Raw genomic sequence first — 22362 nt, 5'->3', positions numbered from 1 at the left:
TAATTTTAGTATAACAGTTAGGGTAAGTTAATTAATAGTTTAATATAGTTTAATGTAATTTAAAGTAATTTTAGTATAACAGTTAGGGTAGATTAATTATTAGTTTAATGTAATTTAATGTAATTTTAGTATAACAGTTAGGGTAGATTAATTATTAGTTTAATGTAATTTAATGTAATTTTAGTATAACAGTTACGGTAGATTAATTATTAGTTTAAAATAGCTTAATGTAATTTTAGTATAATAGTTAGGGTAGGTTAATTATTAGTTTAATATAGTTTAATTTAAATCTAAAGGTAAGTTTAAATTTATTATAACATAGGGATGAGGTAATATTTAATTTACAGTTAGCAGGTTGTTAGGTTTAGGGGTTAATAGGTTAATTTAGTTTATGGCGATGTGGGGGGCTGGCGGTTTAGGGGTTAATAACTTTATTTAGTTGCGGCGGGCTCCGTGAGCGGCGGGATAGGGGTTAATAACATGATGTAGGTGGCGGCGGTGTAGGGGGCGGCAGATTAGGGGTTAAGAACATAATGTAGGTGGCGGCGGGGTCCGGGAGCGGCGGGATGGGGTTAATAACATTATTAGAGTTGCGGTGGGCTCCAGGAGCGGTGGTTTAGGGGTTAATAACTTTATTTAGTTGCGGCGGGGTTGGGGAACGGCGGGATAGGGGTTAAACAGTTTAGTATAGTGGCAGTGTTTAGTGACCGTATACAAATAAAGCTGTTAAAAAGTCGAATAGCAGCAAGATCGATGACTGTTAGTTAACAACAGTCCGCTGCTCATCGCCCCGTACTAGGTGCGCGTTTTTTTGACAGCTTTTTTTTTAAATTTGGAGAACTTATTAAGGTCCGCGATGTTAGGTGATGTAAGGCGAGAGTATTGGTGCCGGCGAATTCAGCACAGTTGATGGCTTGATAAATAGGCCTCTGGGTCTTCATTTAGAAACTTTGCTGGCCAACCCTGTAAAGTTGTTCTTTTAAAGTGTGTTTATCCTGTGCAACAGCCCTGGCATTTTGCATTCTAGTAATAATATTCATACCTATGGTATTTTATATAAAAGACTGCCCTCTGACTGTACAATCTGTCAGTTTGTATTGTAGCAATAATATTCATACCTATGGTATTTTATATAAAACAGTGCCCTCTGACTGTACAATCTGTAATTTTGTATTGTAGCAATAATATTCATAACTATGGTATTTTATATAAAACGCTGCCCTCTGACTGTACAATCTGTAATTTTGTATTGTAGCAATAATATTCCTACCTATGGTATTTTATATAAAACACTGCCCTCTGACTGTACAATCTGCCATTTTGTATTGTAGCAATAATATTCATACCTATGGTGTTTTATATAAAACGCTGCCCTCTGACTGTACAATCTGTCATTTTGTATTGTAGCAATCATATTCATACCTATGGTATTTTATATAAAACACTGCTCTCTGACTGTACAATCTATCATTTTGTATTGTAGCAATAATATTCATACCTATGGTATTTTATATAAAACACTGCCCTCTGACTGTACAATGTCATTTTGTATTGTAGCAATAATATTCATACCTATGGTATTTTATATAAAACACTGCCCTCTGACTGTACAATCTGTCAGTTTGTATTGTAGCAATAATATTCATACCTATGGTATTTTATATAAAACACTGCCATCTGACTGTACAATCTATCATTTTGTATTGTAGCAATCATATTCATACCTATGGTATTTTATATAAAACACTGCTCTCTGACTGTACAATCTATCATTTTGTATTGTAGCAATAATATTCATACCTATGGTATTTTATATAAAACACTGCCCTCTGACTGTACAATGTCATTTTGTATTGTAGCAATAATATTCATACCTATGGTATTTTATATAAAACACTGCCCTCTGACTGTACAATCTGTCAGTTTGTATTGTAGCAATAATATTCATACCTATGGTATTTTATATAAAACACTGCCATCTGACTGTACAATCTATCATTTTGTATTGTAGCAATAATATTCATACCTATGGTATTTTATATAAAACACTGCCCTCTGACTGTACAATCTATCATTTTGTATTGAAGCAATAATATTCATACCTATGGTATTTTATATAAAACACTGCCCTCTGACTGTACAATCTATCATTTTGTATTGTAGCAATAATATTCATACCTATGGTATTTTATATAAAACACTGCCCTCTGACTGTACAATCTGTCATTTTGTATTGTAGCAATAATATTCATACCTATGGTATTTTATATAAAACACTGCCCTCTGACTGTACAATCTGTCATTTTGTATTGTAGCAATAATATTCATACCTATGGTATTTTATATAAAAGTCTGCCCTCTGACTGTACAATCTGTCATTTTCATTTTGATAGCCGCTGCAGCTGATACATGCCCACCGTGCACTCATAGCACTCTGTAATAGTGCACAAATAGTTACTCACTGTCACTCCCAATAAAAGAGACAACTCTCAGGCCACTCTGGCTGCTCTGTCGGCATTCACTGGAGAAATGGCCCCGACCTGCGAGCGTGGTGGCCATATTTATTTAGTGCAAAGTTATTATCTACTATGGTGAGTGAGGGCAGAGCCGCAGAGGTGTGCAGACAAGGCATATGGAGGAGAGAGACAAGCACCCCTGTATGGAAGGCGTCTGTAGGCACATGCTTACTCTGCCTTATGGTAAATCCAGCCCTGGATGATACATTCCATTCCTATGCTCTCCAAACATGTTTTAGTAATTTTATTACAAATCAGTGATTCCCGACTGTCCAATGGGGGCACATTCTTTGGTTGTGAGTGATTTATGGGCTCAGGGTGATGGAGAGGGAGGGACAGAAGGCCTAGAACAGCACAAAACTAAATCCACCACTGGTTATCAAGTATACTTTATATGTCATAGAAATCACTCATTTTATACTGTGCTGAAATTACTCAACTTACTATGGAGACACTTAAAAATGTATTGCTGGCATTAGTTCAAGGATGAAAGAATCAGAACATACTGTACTGTCACAGTGAATATGATTGAGGACAAGAGGGAAAAAAACAATATTAAACAGATTGGCAGGTTTTGCTCAGTCTCAGTAAACTTTACAGATGTAATGTAACTGCTTATCTATCTTTGGTACCTACAATATATGGCAACAAATTAACAAGATATATTAATAATGAGAAGCCTATGTAAAATATTATGGCCTAGATTATGAGTGTAGCGCAAAACAGCGCTGGTATTACAAGTTAAGCGCAATGCGAAAGCAACCTTGTGTTTATAATGCCTGGAAGCATTGTGCTCACGAGAGGGCACTTCCATAGGCTCCAATGGGAGCCTCTTTCTGATGCTGTCAGACACAGCAAGGAACCTAGCACAGCGCAGGGAGTAAGTCACACAGTGTTGGGCAGCACATTTAAAATATATATGTATATGAACATATACCTATATATTTATGTGTTTATATGTGTTTATATGGATATAAGCAAATGCATACATATATACCGTTTAAAACACAGTCCCCATAGACCGCTATGTAAAGGCATTTTTCAGTGCCATTTTTTTCTAACACCCCACATCCCCTCACTTTAACCCCTTATAACTGCTTTGTGCAGTTATTATTTTTTTTAAAAAGATGGTCATATATATATATATATATATATATATATATATATATATATATATATATATATATATATAGATATAGATAGATAGATACTCACTGGTAGGGATGGGCGAATGTGTAAATTTCCAAATTCGAATGTTAGAACGAATGTTATTACCGAAATTCGAATTATAAATCCAAATGTTAATAAGAAAGAATATTCTTAAAAATTCTATAATCGAATGCTATTTACAGTTTTCGAATGTCACTTTCGAATTTGAATGTTTATAATTATATCGAATGTCCACATTCGAAATTTCAAATTTAACATTCTGTTTAACAAATACTATTCAGAAGTTCAATAGTTCATGTGGTAGGGAGGGAATCTAGTAAATTGATACATAATAGATATAAATATATAATTTTGAATGTTTCTATATAGTATATTGCATAATTTGAATATTACATTTAAAGAAAGCATTAGAAATATTATTACAAATATAAATTCGATTTTTTGGAAACAAATATTTTTTAATGTAATCGTAAAATTCAAAACCGAATATTCGTAAATCGAATGTTAGAATGTTATGTAAACATTAAAAATTTGATTCGAACGAATTAATGTGTTAAAATTCGTTTCATTTTTTGCATGTTGCGAAACATTCGCCCATCCCTACTCCCTGGTCCATTTTTTAGGCACACCTTGCTAGTACCGGGTTGGACCCCTTTTGCCTTCATAACTGCTTTAATTCTTCATGGCATAGATTCAACAAGGTGTTGGAAACATTCCTCAGAGATTTTAGTCCATATTGACATGAAAGCATCACGCAGTTGCTGCAGATTTGTTGGCTGCACATCCATGATACGAATCTCCCATTCCACCACATCCCAAAGGTGCTCTATTGGATTGAGTAAGACAATGGTAATTGACTGCCCTGGATAAAAGTAACCAAGCTCACTATAAAGGGACTTCCTAACAAAAAGCCCCAAATATAAAGTGGATATAAGAGACAAAATAAGAGCGCCAATAGGCTAAAGGTTACTGGTCAAGGGGTGAGCTAATGATATGGAATATGTTAAGGCAATAAAAACTTAAAATGAGTAGTGAGACCAAATATAAAATATAATTTGAAAAATAATGTTAAAAATATAACATCAAGATATGGTAAATTTAAAAACAAACGGCTAGATTATTAGTTTTTGTCGGTAAGGCTTGCGGGGCTAACGAGCAGTTTCAGCTCACTGCTCACCTACAGACAGCGCTGGTATTACAGGTGTTTACAAACTCAGCATTAGCCCCAGAAAAGTGAGCGAAGAGCAAAATTTAGCTCCACATCTCACCTCGATACCAGCTCTGCTTACGGCTAAACGTGCTTGTGTACAATTTCCCTATAGGAATCAATGGGGCAGATTCAGCTGAAAAAAAACCCTAACACCTGCAAAAAAGCCGCGGTCAGCTCCTAATGCAGCCCCATTGATTCCTATGGGGAAATCCATTTTATGTCTACACCTAAAACCCTAACATGAACCCCGAGTCTAAACACCCCTAATCTTACACTTATTAACCCTTAATCTGCTGACCCCGACATCGCCGACACCTGCTTTATATTATTAACCCCTAATCTGCCGCTCCGGACACCGCCGCCACCTACATTATACTTATGAACCCCTAATCTGCTGCTCCCAACATCGCCGAACCCTACATTTTATTTATTAACCCCTACTCTTCCACACCCAATCTACACTTATTAACCCCTAATCTGCCGGCGCTAACGTCGCCGCCACTATAATAAATATATTAACCCCTAAACCTAAGTCTAACCCTAACACCCCCTAACTTAAATATAATTTAAATATATCTAAATAAATATTCCTATCATTACCTACATTATTCCTATTTAAAACTAAATACCTACCTATGAAATAAACCCTAAACTAGCTACAATATAATTAATAGTTACATTGTAGCTAGCTTGGGGTTTATTTTTATTTTACAGGCAACTTTGTATTTATTTTAACTTGGTACAATAGTTATTAAATAGTTATTAACTATTTAATAGCTACCTAGCTAAAATAAATACAAATTTACCTGTAAAATAAAAATAAACCTAAATTACAATTACACTTAACACTACACTATAATTAAATTAATTCCCTAAACTAACTACAATTAAATACAATTGCATACAATTATCTAAATTACGGGGGAAAAAACACACTAAATTACAGAAATAATAAAATAATTAAAAAAAATTTAAACTAATTACACATAATCTAATCCCCCTAATAAAATAAAAAGCCCCCCAAAATAAAAAAAAAGCCCTACCCTACACTAAATTACAAATAGAACTTAAAAGGGCTTTTTGCGGGGCATTTCCCCAAAGTAATCAGCTCTTTTACCTGTAAAAAAAAATACAATACCCCCCCAACATTAAAACCCACCACCCACACAACCAACCCTACTCTAAAACCCACCACCCACACACCCAATGCTACTCTAAAATGCATCCAATCCCCCCTTAAAAAACCTAATGTGAGGAATACCCCCGGCTACCCTGACTGGGTAGCTCGGCCAAAAGGGGTCCTGCTTCCTCCCTGCTGACTGCAGCTATGTAGCTGGCAAGTGACCACAGCCTGTAGCCACCCCTAATGCCTGACAGCACCAGTACTCAGGGTCCCACCCTGTGGCAGACTCCAGCTACCCAGACTAGGAAGCTCTTCTAGCGTGTCCTTCCTCTGCCTGAAACAGGCTGCTATGTAGCTCAGGAAAGTGATTTTAGCTGGAGCCCACCCCAAATAGCTACACAGACTAGCATTCAAGTTAAACAGGAACTGATTTTATTGTAAAACATACACTCCTTTTATACACACAGCTCATCTTGATAACACAAAGGACAATCCCACAATTTTCCCACCATTCCCGCCACTCCAGAATGACCGGCGCCTCCATAGGAGCCACAGTCCCACATAATCTCAATACAAAGGGGTGGCGGTTTTGGGGTGATCCCGGTGGAGCGGTGGCACTTCCAGGGTGTCATTTTAAAAGCTCTTTTTCCCCAGATTTTACAGTCCAAAAGTCAGCATGATTAGTTACTGGGGACCGGAGTTACAGTCCATTGAAGTTATGGGGTTAGGGTTGTCCAAAACCCCCGGTTCCCAAAGGAGCTCCCCTCCGGTAATTTGCCCACCTCTTGTCCTCCGTAGGGGCTACTAATCCCCAAAAGAGCGGAGCTCTGGGGCACATGGTTGCTGGAGCGACCTGGGTTAAAGTTAGCAGGTGTTCTGCTGTCCTGTGGCCAACCGGGAGTTCCAGGAGCCTGGCCAGCCTGAGAGGGGTTAGGCGGGTGTCCATTGTGAGGCGGCCGACTGGGAGTTCCAGGAGCTGGCCAGCCTAGGAGGGGTTTCCTGGTCATAAACCAACTCTTCTCTGAACACAAAAACAAGCCAAAACAAAGTAAACAAACAGCTTCCAGAGATGATGGTTGCTCTGAGGCGCCCAAAACCACTGAGAAACAACAGGGGTGAGGTTGTAGGGGGGTGGGGGATAGCCTTAGCTGTCTGGTATCTGTGACACCTAACACTAACCCCTTGAAGATTACCCTTCCTTGAGACGACTTCACCCAACCGGGCAGAAGTGGTCCTCCAGACGGCCAGAAGTCTTCATCCTATCCGGGCAGAAGAGGTTCATCCAGACTGCATCTTCTATCTTCATCCATCTGGAGCGGTGCGGGTCCATCTTCAAGACATCCGACGTGGAGCATCCTCTTCCTCCCGATGACTTACACAAAATGACGGTACCTTTAAGTGACGTCATCCAAGATGGCGTCCCTTCAATTCGGATTGGCTGATAGAATTCTATCAGCAAATCGGAATTAAGGTAGAAAAAATCCTATTGGCTGATCCAATAAGCCAAAAGGATTGAGTTTGCATTCTGTTGGCTGTTCCAATCAGCCAATAGAATGCAAGCTCAATCCTATTGGCTGATTGGATCAGCCAATAGGATTGAAATTCAATCCTATTGGCTGATTGCATCAGCCAATAGGATTTTTTCTACCTTAATTCCGATTGGCTGATAGAATTCTATCAGCCAATCGGTTTTGAAGGGACGCCATCTTGGATGACATCACTTAAAGGTACCGTCATTTAGTTTTAGTCATCAGAAGGAAGAGGATGCTCCGCGTCTTGAAGATGGACCCGCTCCGCTCTGGATGGATGAAGATAGAAGATGCCGTCTGGATGAAGACTTCTGGCTGTCTGGAGGACCTTTTCTGTCCGTATATATATATATATTTATATATATATATATATATATATATAATGCAATAGAGAGCACTCACACTTTCAAAATCCATATATGCCAGGGTGCCAGCGGATAAGTACAAGAGATAAGGAAGGCACTCACCGGTCTTTAAATCAAAAAGTAATTTTAATTAAGCGTGACGTTTCGGGGACACACTCCCCTTCCTCAGAAGGAAGGGGAGTGTGTCCCCTAAATGTCACGCTTAATTAAAATTACTTTTTGATTTAAAGACCAGTGAGTGCCTTCCTTATCTCTTATATATATATATATATATATATATATATATATATATATATATATATATATATATATATTTCTTTCATGTAATTAGCAAGAGTCCATGAGCTAGTGACGTATGGGATATACATTCCTACCAGGAGGGGCAAAGTTTCCCAAACCTCAAAATGCCTATAAATACACCCCTCACCACACCCACAAATCAGTTTTACAAACTTTGCCTCCTATGGAGGTGGTGAAGTAAGTTTGTGCAAGATTCTACGTTGATATGCGCTCCGCAACAGGTTGGAGCCCGGTTTTCCTCTCAGCGTGCAGTGAATGTCAGAGGGATGTGAGGAGAGTATTGCCTATTTGAATGCAATGATCTCTTTCTACGGGGTCTATTTCATAGGTTCTCTGTTATCGGTCATAGAGATTCATCTCTTACCTCCCTTTTCAGATCGACGATATACTCTTATATATATACCATTACTTCTGCTGATTTTCGTTTCAGTACTGGTTTGGCTTTCTACAACATGTAGACGAGTGTCCTGGGGTAAGTAAGTCTTATTTTCTGTGACACTGTAAGCTATGGTTGGGCGCTTTTTTTTATAAAGTTCTAAATATATGTATTCAAACATTTATTTGCCTTGACTCAGGATGTTCAACATTCCTTATTTTCAGACAGTCAGTTTCATATTTGGGATGATGCATTTGAATCAATCATTTTTTCTTACCTTAAAATTTGACTTTTTCCCTGTGGGCTGTTAGGCTCGCGGGGGCTGAAAATGCTTCATTTTATTGCGTCATTCTTGGCGCAGACTTTTTTGGCGCAAAAAATCTTTTCTGTTTCCGGTGTCATACGTGTCGCCGGAAGTTGCGTCATTTTTTACGTTCTTTTGCGCCAAAAATGTCGGCGTTCCGGATGTGGCGTCATTTTGGCGCCAAAAGCATTTAGGCGCCAAATAATGTGGGTGTCTTATTTGGCGCTAAAAAAATATGGGCGTCGCTTTTGTCTCCACATTATTTAAGTCTCATTTTTCATTGCTTCTGGTTGCTAGAAGCTTGTTCTTTGGCATTTTTTCCCATTCCTGAAACTGTCATTTAAGGAATTTGATCAATTTTGCTTTATATGTTGTTTTTTCTCTTACATATTGCAAGATGTCTCATGTTGCATCTGAGCCAGAAGATACTTCAGGAAAATCGCTGCCTGGTGCTGGAACTACCAAAACTAAGTGTATCTGCTGTAAACTTTTGGTAGCTGTTCCTCCAGCTGTTGTTTGTATTAAATGTCATGACAAACTTGTTAATGCAGAAAATATTTCCTTTAGTAAAATACCATTACCTGTTGCAGTTCCATCAACATCTAATGTTCAGAGTGTTCCTGATAACATAAGAGATTTTGTTTCTGAATCTATTAAGAAGGCTATGTCTGTTATTCCTCCTTCTAGTAAACATAAAAAGTCTTTTAAAACTTCTCTTTATCCAGATGAATTTTTAAATGAACATCATCATTATGATTCTAATGATTCTTCTGGTTCAGAGGATTCTGTTTCAGAGGTTGATGCTGATAAATCTTCATATTTATTTAAAATGGAATTTATTCGTTCTTTACTTAAAGAAGTCCTAATTGCATTAGAAATTGAGGATTCTGGTCCTCTTGATACTAAATCTAAACGTTTAGATAAGGTCTTTAAATCTCCTGTAGTTATTCCAGAAGTTTTTCCTGTTCCTGGTGCTATTTCTGAAGTAATTTCCAGGGAATGGAATAAATTGGGTAATTCATTTACTCCTTCTAAACGTTTTAAGCAATTATATCCTGTGCCGTCTGACAGATTAGAGTTTTGGGACAAAATCCCTAAAGTTGATGGGGCTATCTCTACCCTTGCTAAACGTACTACTATTCCTACGGCAGATGGTACTTCCTTTAAGGATCCTTTAGATAGGAAAATTGAATCCTTTCTAAGAAAAGCTTATTTGTGTTCAGGTAATCTTCTTAGACCTGCTATATCTTTGGCGGATGTTGCTGCAGATTCAACTTTTTGGTTGGAAACTTTAGCGCAACAAGTAACAGATCATGATTCTCATAACATTATTATTTTTCTTCAACATGCTAATAATTTTATCTGTGATGCCATTTTTGATATTATCAGAGTTGATGTCAGGTTTATGTCTCTAGCTATTTTAGCTAGAAGAGCTATATGGCTTAAAACTTGGAATGCTGATATGTCTTCTAAATTGACTCTACTTTCCCTTTCTTTCCAGGGTAATAAATTATTTGGTTCTCAGTTGGATTCTATTATCTCAACTGTTAGTGGTGGGAAAGGAACTTTTTTACCACAGGATAAAAAATCTAAGGGTAAAAACAGGGCTAATAATCGTTTTCGTTCCTTTCGTTTCAACAAAGAACAAAAGCCTGATCCTTCATCCTCAGGAGCAGTTTCAGTTTGGAAACCATCTCCAGTCTGGAATAAATCCAGGCCTTCTAGAAAAGCAAAGCCAGCTTCTAAGTCCACATGAAGGTGCGGCCCTCATTCCAGCTAAGCTGGTAGGGGGCAGATTACGTTTTTTCAAAGAAATTTGGATCAATTCTGTTCACAATCTTTGGATTCAGAACATCATTATTTCAGAAGGGTACAGAATTGGTTTCAAGATAAGACCTCCTGCAAAGAGATTCTTTCTTTCCCGTGTCCCAGTAAACCCAGCGATAGCTCAAGCATTTCTGAAATGTGTTTCAGATCTAGAGTTGGCTGGAGTAATTATGCCAGTTCCAGTTCTGGAACAGGGGCTGGGGTTTTATTCGAATCTCTTCATTGTACCAAAGAAGGAGAATTCCTTCAGACCAGTTCTGGATCTAAAAATATTGAATCGTTATGTAAGGATACCAACATTCAAAATGGTAACTGTAAGGACTATCCTGCCTTTTGTTCAACAAGGGCATTATATGTCTACAATAGATTTACAGGATGCATATCTGCATATTCCGATTCATCCAGCGCACTATCAGTTTCTGAGATTCTCTTTCCTAGACAAGCATTACCAGTTTGTGGCTCTGCCGTTTGGCCTAGCAACAGCTCCAAGAATTTTTACAAAAGTTCTCGGTGCCCTTCTATCTGTAATCAGAGAACAGGGTATTGTGGTATTTCCTTATTTGGACGATATCTTGGTACTTGCTCAGTCTTCACATTTAGCAGAATCTCATACGAATCGACTTTTGTTGTTTCTTCAAAATCATGGTTGGAGGATCAATTCACTAAAAAGTTAATTGATTCCTCAGACAAGGGTAACCTTTTTGGGTTTCCAGAGAGATTCAGTGTCCATGACTCTGTCTTTGACAGACAAGAGACGTCTAAAATTGATTTCAGCTTGTCGAAACCTTCAGTCACAAACATTCCCTTCGGTAGCCTTATGCATGGAAATTCTAGGTCTTATGACTGCTGCATCGGACGCGATCCCCTTTGCTCGTTTTCACATGCGACCTCTTCAGCTCTGTATGCTGAACCAATGGTGCAGGGATTACACAAAGATATCTCAATTAATATCTTTAAAACCGATTGTACGACACTCTCTGACGTGGTGGACAGATCACCATCGTTTAGTTCAGGGGGCTTCTTTTGTTCTTCCGACCTGGACTGTAATTTCAACAGATGCAAGTCTTACAGGTTGGGGAGCTGTGTGGGGGTCTCTGACAGCACAAGGGGTTTGGGAATCTCAGGAGGTGAGATTATCGATCAATATTTTGGAACTCCGTGCAATTTTCAGAGCTCTTCAGTCTTGGCCTCTTCTGAAGAGAGAATCGTTCATTTGTTTTCAGACAGACAATGTCATAACTGTGGCATACATCAATCATCAAGGAGGGACTCACAGTCCTCTGGCTATGAAAGAAGTATCTCGAATTCTGGTTTGGGCGGAATCCAGCTCCTGTCTAATCTCTGCGGTTCATATTCCAGGAATAGACAATTGGGAAGCGGATTATCTCAGTCGCCAAACGTTGCATCCGGGCGAATGGTCTCTTCACCCAGAGGTATTTCTTCAGATTGTTCAAATGTGGGAACTTCCAGAAATAGATCTGATGACTTCTCATCTAAACAAGAAACTTCCCAGGTATCTGTCCAGATCCCGGGATCCTCAGGCGGAGGCAGTGGATGCATTATCACTTCCTTGGAAGTATCATCCTGCCTATATCTTTCCGCCTCTAGTTCTTCTTCCAAGAGTAATCTCCAAGATTCTGAAGGAATGCTCGTTTGTTCTGCTGGTAGCTCCAGCATGGCCTCACAGGTTTTGGTATGCGGATCTTGTCCGGATGGCCTCTTGCCAACCGTGGACTCTTCAGTTAAGACCAGACCTTCTGTCGCAAGGTCCTTTTTTCCATCAGGATCTCAAATCCTTAAATTTAAAGGTATGGAGATTGAACGCTTGATTCTTGGTCAAAGAGGTTTCTCTGACTCTGTGATTAATACTATGTTACAGGCTCGTAAATCTGTATCTAGAGAGATATATTATAGAGTCTGGAAGACTTATATTTCTTGGTGTCTTTCTCATCATTTTTCCTGGCATTCTTTTAGAATTCCGAGAATTTTACAGTTTCTTCAGGATGGTTTAGATAAAGGTTTGTCCGCAAGTTCCTTGAAAGGTCAAATCTCTGCTCTTTCTGTTCTTTTTAACAGAAAGATTGCTAATCTTCCTGATATTCATTGTTTTGTACAAGCCTTGGTTCGTATAAAACCTGTCATTAAGTCAATTTCTCCTCCTTGGAGTTTGAATTTGGTTCTGGGGGCTCTTCAAGCTCCTCCGTTTGAACCTATGCATTCATTGGACATTAAATTACTTTCTTGGAAAGTTTTGTTCCTTTTGGCCATCTCTTCTGCCAGAAGAGTTTCCGAATTATCTGCTCTTTCTTGTGATTCTCCTTTTCTGATTTTTCATCAGGATAAGGCAGTGTTGCGAACTTCTTTTGAATTTTTACCTAAGGTTGTGAATTCCAACAACATTAGTAGAGAAATTGTGGTTCCTTCATTATGCCCTAATCCTAAGAATTCTAAGGAGAAATCATTGCATTCTTTGGATGTTGTTAGAGCTTTGAAATATTATGTTGAAGCTACTAAGACTTTCCGAAAGACTTCTAGTCTATTTGTCATCTTTTCCGGTTCTAGAAAAGGCCAGAAAGCTTCTGCCATTTCTTTGGCATCTTGGTTGAAATCTTTAATTCATCATGCCTATGTTGAGTCGGGTAAAACTCCGCCTCAGAGGATTACAGCTCATTCTACTAGGTCAGTTTCTACTTCCTGGGCGTTTAGGAATGAAGCTTCGGTTGATCAGATTTGCAAAGCAGCAACTTGGTCTTCTTTGCATACTTTTACTAAATTCTACCATTTTGATGTGTTTTCTTCTTCTGAAGCAGTTTTTGGTAGAAAAGTACTTCAGGCAGCTGTTTCAGTTTGAATCTTCTGCTTATGTGTTCATTTAAACTTTATTTTGGGTGTGGATTATTTTCAGCAGGAATTGGCTGTCTTTATTTTATCCCTCCCTCTCTAGTGACTCTTGTGTGGAAAGATCCACATCTTGGGTAGTCATTATCCCATACGTCACTAGCTCATGGACTCTTGCTAATTACATGAAAGAAAACATAATTTATGTAAGAACTTACCTGATAAATTCATTTCTTTCATATTAGCAAGAGTCCATGAGGCCCACCCCTTTTTTGTGGTGGTTATGATTTTTTTGTATAAAGCACAATTATTCCAATTCCTTATTTTTTATGCTTTCGCACTTTTTTCTTATCACCCCACTTCTTGGCTGTTCGTTAAACTGATTTGTGGGTGTGGTGAGGGGTGTATTTATAGGCATTTTGAGGTTTGGGAAACTTTGCCCCTCCTGGTAGGAATGTATATCCCATACGTCACTAGCTCATGGACTCTTGCTAATATGAAAGAAATGAATTTATCAGGTAAGTTCTTACATAAATTATGTATATATATTTATATTATTAACTAGGAATTATGTTATAACATTGTTACTAACTGCATAGGAAGATGGGCAGTCTGTTTACATGTTTAAAATCTTTAAGATGGTATAGTCCACCTTATGGAGACTTCCTGTGTGGATCACCTGAGCACATACAGGTGCTATAAAAGAGGTGGTTCTGGGAGATTAATTATGCCCTGATGAAGCCCCTGACACACACGTCTATGGTGGGGGTGAAACGTACGTGACGTTGGCACTCAGTGTGTTTTACCATTTGGAACAATGTGACTTTTGGATACTATGCTATGAAGCTAACCCTTTTTGCAAGATAAACCGATTATCTGCTACAGTGGGGCAAAAAAGTATTTAGTCAGCCACCAATTGTGCAAGTTCTCCCACTTAAGAAGATGAGAGAGGCCTTTAATTTTCGTCATAGGTATACCTCAACTATGAGAGACAAAATGTGGAAACAAATCCAGACAATCACATTGTCTGATTTGGAAAGAATTTATTTGCAAATTATGGTGGAAAATAAGTATTTGGTCAATATCAAAAGTTCATCTCAATACTTTGTTATATATCCTTTGTTGGCAATGACAGAGGTCAAATGTTTTCTGTAAGTCTTCACAAGGTTGTCACACACTGTTGCTGGTATGTTGGCCCATTCCTGCATGCAGATCTCCTCTAGAGCAGTGATGTTTTGGGGCTGTCGCTGGGCAACACAGACTTTCAACTCCCTCCAAAGGTTTTCTATGGGGTTGAGATCTGGAGACTGGCTAGACCACTCCAGGACCTTGAAATGCTTCTTACGAAGCCACTCCTTCATTGCCCGGGCGGTGTGTTTGGGATCATTGTCATGCTGAAAGACCCAGCCATGTTTCATCTTCAATGCCCTTGCTGATGGAAGGAGGTTTGCACTCAAAATCTCACGATACATGGACCCATTCATTTTTTCATGTACACGGATCAGTCGTCCTGTTCCCTTTGCAGAGAAACAGCCCCAAAGCATGATGTTGCCACCCCCATGCTTCACAGTAGGTATGGTGTTCTTTGGTTGCAACTCAGCATTCTCTCTCCTCCAAACACGACAAGTTGTGTTTCTACCAAACATTTCTACTTTGGTTTCATCTGACCATATGACATTCTCCCAATCCGCTTCTGGATCATCCAAATGCTCTCTAGCATACTTCAGATGGGCTTAAGCAGGGGGACACGTCTGGCACTGCAGGATCTGAGTCCCTGGCGGCATAGTGTGTTACTGATGGTAGCCTTTGTAACGTTGATTCCAGCTCTCTGCAGGTCATTCACTAGGTCCCCCCGTGTGGTTCTGGGATGTTTGCTCACTGTTCTTGTGATCATTTTGACCCCATGGTGCAGTTCTACTATTTTGTTTCTGGTGTCCTTCGACAGCTCTTTGGTCTTCACCATAGTGGAGTTTGGAGTGTGACTGTTTGAGGTTGTGGACAGGTGTCTTTTATACTGATAACAAGTTCAAACAGGTGCCATTAATACAGGTAATGAGTGGAGGACAGAGGAGCCTCTTAAAGAAGAAGATACAGGTCTGTGAGAGACAGAAATCTTGCTTGTTTGTAGGTGACCAAATACTTATTTTCCACCATAATATGCAAATAAATTCTTTCCAAAGCAGACAATGTGATTGTCTGTCTTTGTTTCCACATTTTGTCTCTCATAGTTGAGGTATACCTATGATGAAAATTACAGGCCTCTCTCATCTTCTTAAGTGGGAGAACTTGCACAATTGGTGGCTGACTAAATACTTTTTTGCCCCACTGTATATGTGGATCTTTCAGCAAACAAACAACCAGTAGGAGGCATTTCCGGACATCCGTGGTACACCCTGAATGAGGGGTTTGGATCGGACATACCCTAGCTGGTGTGTGTGCACAGAACTGTGTTTTATGGGACTTTGCTGTATTGGCATTTTCACACTGGAAGTTAACCACAAAGGGCTAGATTTATCAACGCTGAGGCGTACAGGGGCATGTATACGCGCCCCTGTACGTCTCAGCTCGCCTATGGCGGGGCAAAATTACCCCCAGGTAATTAACATTGCACACGAGCGCAAATTTGCGCTCGCGTGCAATCCTGCCCCCTGCCCGTGCACAGCCAATCACACGCGGGCAGGAGCTGTCAATCTCATCGGTCAGACTCGACCGAGGAGATTGAATTTCGCCACAATAGAGGTGGCGTAGATGTTAGGGAAGCAGCGGTCTGGTGACCGCTGCTTGATAAATCCCGGCGAGCAAGTTCTTGAGAGAACTTGCTGGCGTAGGGGCTTAATAAATCTAGCCTATAGAAGCTGCTATACAAGCCCTATACATGACAGGCATGACAGCCCATGAGACAAAGATTTTCTGGAATCTAAGCAACCAGAGGAGAGGTGTGTAAGATCACTAACCTGCCCCCTCATGACGTCATCTAAGGTATCGGCATGTCTGAGAGTTGAAGCTGGATGGTGGTTTGTTTAAACGCTGCCGCAAACAGAGGTATACCTCCGGATCTCAAGCTTGCAAGCCTTCAATATCATTTGCAGACTGTGTGGGTAACTCTGACTAGTGATATATAGCCAGATGCTTTTGATCCTTGCTTTAAGGACTCTATGTGTACTGTGTATATGTTTATATGCATAAAGGTTTTTCTTGCTTTATTTAGATTTTAGGTTTTTTTGTTAGATGTTGTATGTTTTTTGTTGGTTTGTTCAGGACACTGGACACTACCCGGTTAATGATATGTTTTTATAATCACAACTTAATAATTTACAATTTAATTAAGGATTCTGTGTGCAGTAATCCCTTTCTTTAAAGTGACAGTAATGTATGCCCCGTGATTCTTTCTATATCTTTCTATAAAATATTATGCCTAGATTTAGAGTTCTGTGTTAGCCGTCAAAACCAGCGTTAGGGGCTCCTAAAGCTGGTTTTGGGCTACTGCTGGTATTTAGAGTCAGTCAGGAAAGGGTCTAACGCTCACTTTGCAGCCGTGACTTTTCCATACCGACATAGGTGCAGACATAGGAAGTGTTTCCCCATAGGAAACAATGGGGCTGCGTTAGGAGCTGAACGCTGCTTTTTTGCAGGTGTAAGATTTTTTTTCAGCTCAAACGGCCCCATTGTTTCCTATGGGGGAATCGTGCACGAGCACGTTTTTTAAGCTGGCCGCGTCCGTAAGCACCGCTGGTATTTAGAGTTGCAGTGGCGGTAAATTATGCTATACGCTCCCTTTTTGGAGCCTAACGCAGCCCTTCTGTGAACTCTAAATACCAGCAGTATTTAAAAGGTGCGGGGGAAAAAAAGCATGCGTAGCTAACGCACCACTTTGGCCGCAGAACTCTAAATCTAGGCGTTATTTAATTAGTTTCGCTTTTAACATGTAAGTAGAGTTGGTGCCTCTCAGAATGTTAACATAAAAAAAAAAAAAATAGACTGACCATAAGTTTTCCACCCAAATAAAATTTAAACCAGAAATCTTTTTGAAATCCAATTCAAATAAACCTTCCTGACCTGAATGAGATTTTACACCGAGCAGTAATTAGAGCATAAAACATCTTAAAATTGATGTGTGGTGTGAACAGTAATAGTGATGTTTGCTATTCTACATCTGCTAATTAGCGGAAAGACGAAAACTGTAAGGAAAAAAATGCATCAACTGTTATGATCACATCTTTAGCTCCTTACAAAAAAAGCAGCACATAATTTACATTGTTGTTAATAAGTATCTCATGTGCTGAACAAAATATAAACTCTTGCTATTCCCCAAATCCTTTATCCTTACAGCTGCCACTTGAATTACAATTTTCTGTACCTAAAACCTGATTGTTATTCATTTTAATAAGAATAATAAATCATAATAAGAATGATGACAATAATAATTTAAATAAATAATTACAATACTTACTATCCTATACTAGTCTATTTATTAATTATTGTATATTAAAGACGCAAGAATGTCAGTATTAAAGGACTTTTTATTTACTTCTACAATCAAATTTGTTTTGTTCTCTTGGTACCTTTTTTTTAAATGATGCCTTTTCATGAGTTAAACACCAAGGGGGATATTTATCAAAGGTCTGACGGACCTGATCCGACTGTGCGGATCAGGTCCGCCAGACATCTCTGAATGCGGAGAGCAATACGCTCTCCGTATTCAGCATGGCACCAACAGCTCTTGTGAGCTGCTGGTTCAACGCAGCCCCCTGCAGATTCGTGGACAATCAGCCGCCAGCAGGGAGGTGTCAATCAATTCGATCGTACTCGATCGGGTTGATTTTCGTCGATGTCTGTCCGCCTGCTCAGAGCAGTTGGACAGGTTATGGAGCAGCGGCCTTTAGACCGTTGCTTCATAACTGCTGTTTCTGGTGAGCCTGCAGGCTCACCAGAAACACGAGCCCTCAAGCTCCATCCGGAGCTTGATAAATGGGCCCCATAGGGCGATATGATAAGCAGCGTGCTAACTGTTGCATGAGACTGATAAGGGGTATATTGCAACTCTTTCCGTTGAAAGTAGGATGTATATTACGAGTTAAAAGTAACCACGTTTCTTGTGCGCGTGTCAGGTTAGCGTGGCTCCGGTTAATTGTTACATGAGACAAAAAAGTTGCACAAAATACATAAAAAATACATTTTAGAGTACAGTTAAATTCAAAATAATACTAAGGGGCATATTTATCAATAATAATAATTGATGCCCCTTGTTCGCCGGAAACAGAAGTTATGGAGTAGTGTTCTAAAGACTGCTGCTCCATAACTTGTCTGCCTGCTCTGAGGTTGCAGACAGAAATCAACGATCGGGCTGATTGACACCCCTTGCTAGTGGCCGATTTCTAAATGTCTTGGTGAGTGCACTCTCTGCTGTTGCTTTTATATATATATATATATATATATATATATATATATATATATATATATATATATATATATATATATATATATATATACATTCAGTCATGGCCAAAAATATTGGCACCCCAGCATTTCTGTCAGATAAGGCACCACTTTGCCCAGAAAATTGTTGCAATTACAAATGTTTAGGCATTCTCATGTTTATTTATTTTTTTTGTATTGGTATGACACAAAAAAGTGGAGGAAAAAAAGCCAAATCTGACACATTCCACGCAAAACTCCAAAAATGGACTGGACAAAATTATTGGCACCTTCACAAAATTGTAAGAAATAATTGCATTCCAAGTTTGTGATTCTCCTGTAATTTGTAATGAAACTCACCTGTATCAATTAACAGGTGCTGACAATATAGAAATCACACTGGCAACCAGTTAAAATAGTGAAACATTTACTCAAACTTTCTGTTGTGTGTCTCTGTGTGCCACACTGAACATGGAGAAGAGAAAGAGCAGCAATGAATTGTCTGAGGATTCGAGAACAAAAATTGTGGAAAAGCATGAACAATCTCAAGGTTACAAGTCCATCTCCAGAGATCTTAATGTTCCTGTGCCCATGGCACTGTACCTAATCTACCTGGATGTGGACAAAACAGAAAAATGGATTAATGTTTGCAAAGGATTGTTCGAATGGTGGATAAAGAACCTTGATCAACTTCCAGACAAATTCAAGCTTCAGGCACAGGTTACAAATGTGTCAGCTTGCACTATACGTTGCCATTTGAATGAAAAGGGACGCAATAGTAGGAGACCCAGGAGGACCCCACTGCTGACACAGAAACATAAAAAAGCCAGACTGGAGTTTTCCAAAACTTACCTGAGGAAGCCAAATTCCTTTCCAGAGAATGTGCTGTGGACAGACGAAACAAAATTACAGCTTTTTGGTAAAGCCAATCATTCTACTGTTTTCAGAAAAAGAAGCAAGGCTTTTAAAGAAAAGAATACAGTCCCTACAGTCAAGCATGGTGGAGATTCACTTATGTTTTTGGGTTGCTTTGCTGCTTCAGGCACTGGATGTCTTAACTGTGTGCATGACATTATGAAATCTGAAGACTACCAAAGAATTCTGTGGTGCAATGTAGGGCCCAGTGTCAGAAAGTTGGGTCTTTGTCAGAGGTCATGGGTCTTACAGCAGGACAATGACCCAAAGCACACTTCAAAAAGCATCCAGAAATGGTTTAAGACAAAGTTATGGAGAGTACTGAACTGGCCAGCAATAAGTCCTGATCTCAATCACATAGAGCACCTGTCGAGAGATCTCAAAACAGCAGTTGGGAAAAGGAACCCTTCCAATCTGAGAGACCTGGAGCAGTTGGTGACAGAAGAGTGGTCCAAAATTCTAGTAGAGAGGTGTAAGAAACTCATTGATGGTTAGAGGAAGCGATTGATTTCAGTTATTTTTTCCAAGGGGTGTGCTACCAAATATTAATTTGAAGGTGTCAATAATTTTGTCCAGTCCATTTTTTGAGTTTTGCGTGGAATGTGTCAGATTTGGCATTTTTTTCTCCACTTTTTTGTGTCATACCAAAACAAAAGAAATAAACATGAGAATACGTAAATATTTGTAATTGTAAAAAAATTCCCGGCAAAGTGGTGCATTATCTGACAGAAAGGTGACAATATTTTTGGCCATGACTGTATATTGATATTTATGTATGTGACTGTATATTTATTTATTTATATGTGTGTACAAATGTACTTGTGTATTTATATGTTTATATAGGTATTTACAGACATATACACATATAAACACAAATCTATGCATATATAGACATATATATATAACATGAAAACATGAAACATTAAAAATTCAAATTTAATAAACGGCTAGATTACGAGTTTTGGGGTAAGAGCTGCTCGGTGCTAACTTGCAAGTTATTGTCACCGCTCACCTCCCTATAGTGCTGCTATTACAGGTTTGCAAAAACCTGGCGTTAGCAGGCAATAAGTGAGCGTAGAGCAAAATTGAGCTCCATACCGCACTCCAATACCAGCGCTGCTGTGAGCTGGTTTTATGTGCTCGTGCACGATTTCCCCATAGACATCAATGGGGAGAGCCTGCTGAAAAAAAGCCTAACACCTGCAATAAAGGAGCGTAAAGCTCCGTAACGCAGCCCCATTGATTCCTATGGGAAAACAAAAGTTATGTTTACAAATAACACCCTAACATAAACCCCGAGTCTAAACACCCCTAATCTTCTGCCCCCGACATTGCCACCACCTACATTACGCTTATTAACCCCTAATCGCCGGAAACAGAAGTTATGGAGTAGTGTTCTAAAGACTGCTGCTCCATAACTTGTCTGCCTGCTCTGAGGTTGCAGACAGAAATCAACGATCGGGCTGATTGACACCCCTTGCTAGTGGCCGATTTCTAAATGTCTTGGTGAGTGCACTCTCTGCTGTTGCTTTTATATATATATATATATATATATATATATACATTCAGTCATGGCCAAAAATATTGGCACCCCAGCATTTCTGTCAGATAAGGCACCACTTTGCCCAGAAAATTGTTGCAATTACAAATGTTAAGGCATTCTCATGTTTATTTATTTTTTTTGTATTGGTATGACACAAAAAAGTGGAGGAAAAAAAGCCAAATCTGACACATTCCACGCAAAACTCCAAAAATGGACTGGACAAAATTATTGGCACCTTCACAAAATTGTAAGAAATAATTGCATTCCAAGTTTGTGATTCTCCTGTAATTTGTAATGAAACTCACCTGTATCAATTAACAGGTGCTGACAATATAGAAATCACACTGGCAGCCAGTTAAAATAGTGAAACATTTACTCAAACTTTCTGTTGTGTGTCTCTGTGTGCCACACTGAACATGGAGAAGAGAAAGAGCAGCAATGAATTGTCTGAGGATTCGAGAACAAAAATTGTGGAAAAGCATGAACAATCTCAAGGTTACAAGTCCATCTCCAGAGATCTTAATGTTCCTGTGCCCATGGCACTGTACCTAATCTACCTGGATGTGGACAAAACAGAAAAATGGATTAATGTTTGCAACGAAGGATTGTTCGAATGGTGGATAAAGAACCTTGATCAACTTCCAGACAAATTCAAGCTTCAGGCACAGGTTACAAATGTGTCAGCTTGCACTATACGTTGCCATTTGAATGAAAAGGGACGCAATAGTAGGAGACCCAGGAGGACCCCACTGCTGACACAGAAACATAAAAAAGCCAGACTGGAGTTTTCCAAAACTTACCTGAGGAAGCCAAATTCCTTTCCAGAGAATGTGCTGTGGACAGACGAAACAAAATTACAGCTTTTTGGTAAAGCCAATCATTCTACTGTTTTCAGAAAAAGAAGCAAGGCTTTTAAAGAAAAGAATACAGT

Source organism: Bombina bombina, chromosome 7 (genome assembly GCF_027579735.1).
Source record: "Bombina bombina isolate aBomBom1 chromosome 7, aBomBom1.pri, whole genome shotgun sequence".
Classification (NCBI taxonomy): domain Eukaryota; kingdom Metazoa; phylum Chordata; class Amphibia; order Anura; family Bombinatoridae; genus Bombina; species Bombina bombina.
Note: the sequence above shows the minus strand (reverse complement) of the source record.